Below are 8,063 nucleotides of genomic sequence, written 5' to 3' on the forward strand. Positions count from 1 at the left end.
GGTTTGCGTGGAATCAGGTTTGCATGGAATCAGGGCTGCCTTCCTGGAAGAGGAGGACTGTGAACCGGGTTTGGGAAGAAAGGCACTAGGACTAACCTGTTAAAGCATGTCCACAGTCCCGCCCGCCTGCTTGGTTAGCAGGGCAACCACCTTCTGGATGTTGTTCCCGTGGCCGTGACCTGCAAGAGTTGATGTCAAATGCAAACCAGGCTGGGGCTAGGAACTGTGCTTTGGCTGGTTTCTGCGGTGTATCTGAGGGTCATGGGTTAGAGGAAATGGGCAGTCGTTTTCATTGACTCATTGTCACTTTTCCACTGTGACCTTCCTGTTGCCCTCAGTAGTTTTGAGACTCCAGGAGCTGGGGCCACATCAGAGGCTATAAGTAGGTGGAGCAGCCCCCCTGCCTGCTGTAAGCTGGGCGCAGCAGGAAATCAGGGGTGTCCCAGGCTGGGCACCCCCTCCCTGTTAGTCCTTGCCAGAAGTGTGGATTTTCCCATGGACCTCTGGATCAGACCCATCATTCGGGGAGCAGAGGCTGTACACAGCACCATTAGCCTTTACACAGACACACACGCACACACACACACACACACACACACACACACGCGCACACCCCCTGGGTGCAACTAGCCTGCCAGCACAATCCCTTGGCTGAGGAGAAAGGGGAGGGCAGACACCCTGTCTAGGAGTCAATCAGCCAGGAGCCTGCATGAGCTCAGCAAACGCTATTCCAGATGCTGGGTGGACCTCATTTAGGCCTGCAAAGAAAAGGGATTCCAGGAGGGCAGGAGCAGGCAGTGGCCGCAGGGCAGGGGTCCTACGGCAGCTCCCACAGCCCACAGCTCATCATATGGGCCAGAAGCTCAGCAGTCCTGGCCCCAGCTGCCAGGGAGGCTATGTTCCATGGAGAGGGCCTTGGGGAGACCGGGAGCTTCCTGCTGGCCCAGCAGTATCTTTCTCTTGGATGTTTAGCTTCTCAGAGCTGTTTACTGCTTACCAGGTCCTCAGACCGTGTTGAGTCTCAAAGCGGCTGGGCTGGTCGACCTAGGAACCCACTTGCCCCATGGAGGAGGGTGACACTACCGCCTGCCTGGAAGGCTTCCCTGAGAAAGAGCCAGACTCAGGCGGCGAGCTCTCTGTGCGAGTCCCTGAAGAGCAGAATGAAAACAATCACCCAGTGGTGCAAGCCCAGAAGTGCCCTCGTGCCTCCATCGCCAGCACTCAGCCCAGAGCACTGAGATCATTGTCTCACTGGGCCCCCACCTGGGGCTGTCAGCACACCTGCAAGCCTTCCAGCGAAGACCACCGCTTTTCTTTAAAGAATAGTTACAATGCATAAACATCATATTTAAATTGTGGTCCATCCAGACAAGGGAATATTATTCAGCGCCAAAAAGAAATGAGCTGTCAAGCCAGGAAAAGACAGGGAGGACCCTTAAATGCATCTTCTTAAGTGAAAGACGCCAGTGTGAAAAGGCTGCATACTGTGTGATTCCAAGTATGTGTCATTCTGGAAAAGGCAGAACTATGGAGACAGTAAAAGGATCAGGGGCTGCCAGGGGTTGAGGGAGTAGGGAGGGTGGGATGAATAGCCGGAACACATTGGATTTTTAGAGCAATGAAACTACTCTCTCTGTATGACACTCTAAATGTGGATACATGTCATGATACATTTGTCCAAATCCATAGAAAGTACAATACCAAAATGAACCCTCATGTAAACTGTGGATGGTAACAATGTATCCACATTGATTCAATTGTAACAAATGTGCCACATTAATGTAAGATGTTGATACCGGGAAACTCTGTGTAGGTTGGGTGTGGGGGGCATATGCAAACTCCAGTCCAGCCTCCAGATGCCCCGGTGGGCATCGTGTGTGCCTGGGACCCTTCCCCTGACTGGTTCCCAACTTGGGGTGGTCAATTCCACCTTCTCAAGGTCCAGATGGATGTGTCTACTTTGCAGATGTTTCAGAATTTGGAGCAAGAAATCCAGAATTAGGCAGCATGAGGTGCCACAATGGCACCTAAAATACAGATTCCCAGGCCCTGCCCAGGCAAGGCTACTGGGCAAGCAGGTTCAGAAACCACAAAAGAGGCAGAGGAAATGTTTGCATTGGGACCACGAAGCCAGCACAACTCCCAATTCACTAATCCCTGCTCTGACATTGACCTGCTATGTGAACTTGGGTGAGCCCCTTAATTGTTCCAGCTCAGGTCCCCTTCCTGAGAACACGGGAAGCACAGTTTTGGCTCTGCCAGCCTGCCGGGCTGTAGGCAGATCAGGTGAGAAAATGGGATGTGAAAGTACTTCTACAAACCATCCAGCACTGAACAAATACAAGATGCTGTTGTTATTATGTCACTTCCCCTGTGCTGTGAACACACGGCCACACCCGTGTCAGCCTCGGGCCAGCCCTGCCCACCCGCAGTGCTGGGCTTCCCAGCCTGCCTCCCAAGTCTGCATTGCTCCAGGATACCCAGCCTCCTGTTTGCATTTATCCCGCTCTGTGGTCCTTGTCGCAACAGCCGTCTATGGTAATAATGACAGTAGCTGACCTTCCTTGAGCAGGTTGTCTGCACCAGAACATTTCACTCTCCAGCAAGCCCATTTTTCAGATAAGGAAACTGAGGCTTAGAGAAGATAAGAAATCGTCCAAAGTCAGTGAGTCTCTATCTCAGATCTCTCTGGTGGCTGCTGTGCCAGGTTTCATGGGCATTTGCCCTCCACCTTCCTGAGTTTTGCCAGATGTATGTCCCTCCTGTACTGTTACATATGATCGTGCACATAAGTAGTTATGTACAGTCATTCATTTGACACATTTTTATTGAGGACCTAATATATGCTAGGCACCGGAGACAGAGCGTGAACAAAACAGACAAAAATACTTACCTGTGTTGGGTTTACCTTCTAATCTGGTATCTATATCCTTAGTGGTTTTTAATCACTTTTTAAAGAAACATTGGTTTTGGAAGAAAAGTTTATGTCGCTACTGTAGATGCAAACCCAGTCTTGGATTTTCTGATTCCGTAAACATAAAAACCATTCCAATCAAGGTCATCAAAGTTTAGCTGAGTTTAGCTGAGGAAGGTTTGGATCCTTCTTTTGTTGGCTTGAACAGGATGATTTCTCGTCTTCAAAAATGTAAACATAGAATGAATATGACCCAGGAATTCCACTCCTAGATATATGCCCAAAAGAACCGAAAACAGATTTCCAAACAAATACTTGCACACAAATGTCGATAACAGCAGTCGTGACAACAGCCCAAATGTCCATCAACAGAAGAATGGCTAAACATGTGGTCTGTCCCTGCAATGGGATATGTTCAGCCACCAAAAGGAATGAGGTACTGCACGCCACAACACAGGTAGACTTTGAAAACCTCGCACTAGATGAAAGAAGCCACCCACAAAAAGTCAATTACAATGTAATTGCTTTTCTAGGAAATATCCAGAAATGGGAAGTCCACAGAGACAGAAAGCAAACTAGTGGTTCCAGGGATGGGGGACAGGGGCAGTGGGGGAGGGACGATGGGCGCGCAGACTTTCCTTTGGGGGAGATAAAAGTGTCTTAGACCCGGACAGAGGTGGTATGGCACATCACGGTGGAGGTACTACATGCCACGGAAACATACACCAAAACAGTTCATGGTTAATATTACATTATGGAACTTTTACCCCCATTTTTTTTTTTAAAGAGAGATTTCCAAGTATTAACAAGGCAGGAAAGACATATCTTCGCCAAATGAGATTTTCTCCTTAATGGAATAAAAAGGAAAGAGAGATTGCATTTTGCCCGCTAATCTCCGTGCACTTTTGCCTGCAGTATCTCATTGGGTCCTCACAATGACCTTGGGCAATAGACAGGAAGGTGATGGGGTCTGCGTTAGCCAGCTCAGGCTGCCATAACAAAGCACCACACACTGGGCGGCTTAAACAACAGATACTTATTTTCTCCCAGCTCTGGAGGCTGGAAGTCTGAGATCGGGGTGTCTCCGGAGGCCTCTCCCCTTGGCTTGCAGGGGGCCGCTTCCTGCTGCGTCCTCACATGGCCCTTCATCCGTGCACCCCTATCCCTGGTGCCTCTTGGTGGGTCCAAATGTCCTCTTCTTGTAAGGACACCATTCAGATTGGATTACGGCCTGCTGGGAGGGCCTGAATTTAGCTTCCTCACCTCTTGAAAGTCCCTATCTCCAAATGTGGTCACATTCTAAGGTATTGGGGATTAGGGCTTCGACATACAGGCTTTATGGGACACAATTCAACCCACAGCAGTGTCCCAGTTAACTGAAGAAATCAGCTCAAGTCACAGAGCTCCGGGGGGGGGGGGGGGGGGGAGGGGGCGGGGGGGAGGGGGCGGGGGGGGCGGGGGGGGGGGGAGCCGAGCAGGCCAAGAACCCAGCCGCATCAAGTGGTGTGGATGACCACACATGGCACCACTGACGTCCCTGAAACTGAGAGCGAAGTCACCACACACAGATCTTGTCTCAACAGCCACATTGGCCCCAGCTCCCCTCACCGTCACAGATCCCCACGGAATTCCCCTCTCTGTCCCACAACCAGGCAGGACTTCCGGAAGGATCTGACTAGCGTCTGGGAAGATTACACGTCCACAAACATGGGGGGAAGGTGCCCCGTGCAGAGGGCGCATGCCGGGAGCCCTGCATTATACCTGGAGAGATTGATAACTCCAGGCAAGCACTCAGAATTCAGACTTGGGTCTTTGTTTAATAGGCATCTTTCTTCTCCAGGCAGCAAAGAGATTAATTTGGTGGAGTAAACAGACTTCAAAACAGGATTTAGTCCCTGAGAGTCTGTACCTGATTTGGCGGCTCTGGCTTGAACTGCCCCAAGCCTTAATCATTTTGCAAGTGGATGAAAGAGATCGCAGATAGTGGAGTGGCGGAGGGAGGGGAAAGACTATGCCCACGGAACTGCCATGCGTACTGGTTCTCTTCCTGCAACTGAAGCCGAGGCTGTTGGAGCCAAAAACTATGCAAAGGAGACCAGCTCCCCCTCCCACAACCCGCCTGACAGGAGCCCTGTCTCCTGGCCAAATACCTCAAAGGCTGTGCCCACTGCGCTCCAGTCTTCCTTACGGACCCCCTGAAAAGATGATCCCCTGGAAAAGCCCGTTTTCTCCTGATCAGCCGGTTGGCTCCCCGCCCCCAAGCAGCCCTTCTCCTCCGGAGTGGCTCCTCCACTCTGTTCAAACCAGGAACTGGAGCCCCTCTGGAGAATCCTGTGCCCCTCGTCCCTGCAGCCAGCCACGGGTCCCACAGAGTACACCCCTCAGAAACCCTTCGTTCATGTCATAACATGGGGCCCCTGTTCAAATGCATCTTTAAATTATTAGAGGGAGGGGGAAGTCACATACTCTTGAAAAAGCAGTTTAGGGCAGATGTTTGGGAGGGACCAGGTTGTAAAACCCAAGGTGCTTTCACAAGCCAGTGCTGAGGTCCTGCCAGCCTGGCGCTGGGGGAGAGGGGAAAGGGGTGGCCGGGTACACACATCTCCAACTGTGCTGAGAACTGGTGAGGAACAGAGGACACACCACGTTATGGGGAACCCCAGCTCAGCCATGCTAGCTGCGGTCATCCCTGTCTTTTTGGCTTTGAGTCCCATTCTGGACCCCAGGCATCTACGGCCACCCAGAGGCCGGGCTTCCAGGTCGCCTCGCCTCTCCCCACCAGAGGGCAGGAACCACAGTGCCAGGTAAACGGTGTCGAGGGGTACACGCACACCCCAGCAAAATTGGCAGACTCCCAGCACCTCCTCTGTGACATCGGGGGCATGCTTTTACCTCCCTGAGCCTGTCTCCTCTCACGAAGAATGAAGATGAGAACCAAAAGGAACACACTGTGGGAAACACCCCACAGAGAGCTGGCACTCGGCCATCCCCCTGCTCCTTTCTCTCTCCCCCAGCACTTTCCTCCGCCCCTCGGCTCCTGGGGAAGCAGGGAGCTGCTGACGGGTCCAGGGCCCTATACCTTGTTCAGGCCAAACTGCAGCCCGCCCGACATCTCACTACGCAGCTTCCGGGGTGACCCTCAGCTCCTGGGTGCCACGTGCTCCCCCGAATCCCAGCCCCCCTTGGCACTGAGGGAGCTCAGACTGCGGAAGCATCCGGGCTGGCTCCAGCCTGGCCACCCTGACCACACGCTCACGCTAATTCTGCCAGAAAGACCAGCCTGTGGTTAGGAGGAGAAGCCATTATGGTTTCCAGAAAATTCCTTCGAGCGGGGAGAAGCTGTTTGCCATTCCTGTGGCCTGTAGGAGTGCGGTTTTCCAATTAAGCTGGGGCTGCTCCCACAGCTCTACTTTAAACAGCCATCGATCTGCTTTTCTTCTCAAGAAACAAAAAAATCCTCCAGCCATGGACCCTCCTTGCTCTTATTTTTTAAAATGACTTCTGGCTATTTTTTTCTGATTCCCCAAGTCGTGTCTGTTCTACCTCCAGGAATGTCGCAGGGGCCCAGCGAGGGTGGGAAGTCTGGGCAATGAGCTGGGGGCCATTCAAGGAGAGATGAGTTTGGGGGAACGATGACGAGTTCCTCTCTGGATGGGATGAGCAAGACGCACGTTGGAATTCTCCATTCTCCCTCCAGGCAGGGACTTCTGGGTGAGGGTTTGCTACCCGGGGCTGGCTCTCAGGCCCTCGGTCGGCGTCAGGGCCTGGATGAGTTCCAGAACAACATGGAAGGTCAAGTGAGAAAAAAGCCAAGTGTGAAACAAGAACGCAGGAACCTGAAGAAGAGAAATCATCAGAGAGGCCTGGAAGGAAATGGAGAGGAAGAGACCCAGGAGAGGTGAGTGCCGTGGAGGTCAGGGGGGAGGGCTCAGGGGGGAGGGCCAGCCAAGTGACGTGGCCACAGGAGTCCGCTTAGATGAGGCCTCAATGGTCTATTGGATTTGGTACTTAGGATGTCACTGGACACCCCCAAGGTGCTGTGCCAGTTCTGGGTCTCGTCTTTAAGAAGACTGACAGCTTCCACTGCCTCCTTCTTGAAATGACCTCTCTTGGGACACTCCCTCAAAGAACCCAGCCACCACGCTGTGAGAAGCCCAGCCTAGGACGCCTGTGGCCTCTCCAGTCAACAGCCCCTGGGCTGAGCAATCGTCCCAGAGTCGGCATCAAATGCCAGTCACGTGAGTGAGACATCTGGGGGGGCTCTGACATAGTTACGTGTACACATGACCGCAGCCCAGCCACAGAGCCGCCCTGTGGAGCCCACTGGACTCCCACAATCAGGAGACTTTAAAAATATATCATCGGAGACTTTAGCAGAATAAGTGTAATGGACCCCTAACCAAGAGGGATAAGCATGAACGGGGGGGGGGGGGAGTGTGTGTGTACAGGGAGTAGAGACAGTGTTTAGAAGCTCCTCATTGAGGAACTTGACCACGGAAGGAAGAGCGGGATGGGATCTGTCTATTGTCCTGACTGCTTAGAAAGTCTCTTCTTCACCAGGTCTCAGGCCACGAGCCAACCGAGAAAACTGACGCACAGCTCCAGCATTTGGATCAACCGGACATACCGACCCGCGTGATCCAACAGTCCTTGCAGACAGGGTGGGGGCTCGCGGCCCAGTCCCAGCCCCGCCACCTGAACTCGTGGGTCTGGGTCCTCTCCTCTCCAGTGGGGTTAGTGATGCTGCACCTGCCCAGGTTTCAGGGCTACTGCTGGAAGGAAATAAAATGAAAGATAGATAAGCTCTCAGGGCAGAGGCCAATGCAAGGAAGTATTATTGCTGTTCCTCTTACTGTTACTAATACTGTTCAAAGGAAGGAGGGCGTTCGGCTCGTCCGAGGGCTCACGACCTACTGCAGTCTACGCAGCACGTCTACGTGGCGAGGCTGAGGAAGGTCAAGGGTGCCCCGGGGCTTTGACTCTCACCACCAGCCTGAAGACAGGCCCCCGTTGGGCTCAGATTGTACGTTGAGAGCCTCCTGAGCCCTTGGCCCACGTGAGGGCTTCTCAGATTTGCAGGTGAATTGAGAGCTGCTTCTGCAGCCAACAATGACAGCAGTTTCTAGAGCATCTGCCGGGGGAGCTGGCC

This window comes from Rhinolophus ferrumequinum, chromosome 21 (genome assembly GCF_004115265.2).
Source record: "Rhinolophus ferrumequinum isolate MPI-CBG mRhiFer1 chromosome 21, mRhiFer1_v1.p, whole genome shotgun sequence".
Taxonomy (NCBI): Eukaryota; Metazoa; Chordata; class Mammalia; order Chiroptera; family Rhinolophidae; genus Rhinolophus; species Rhinolophus ferrumequinum.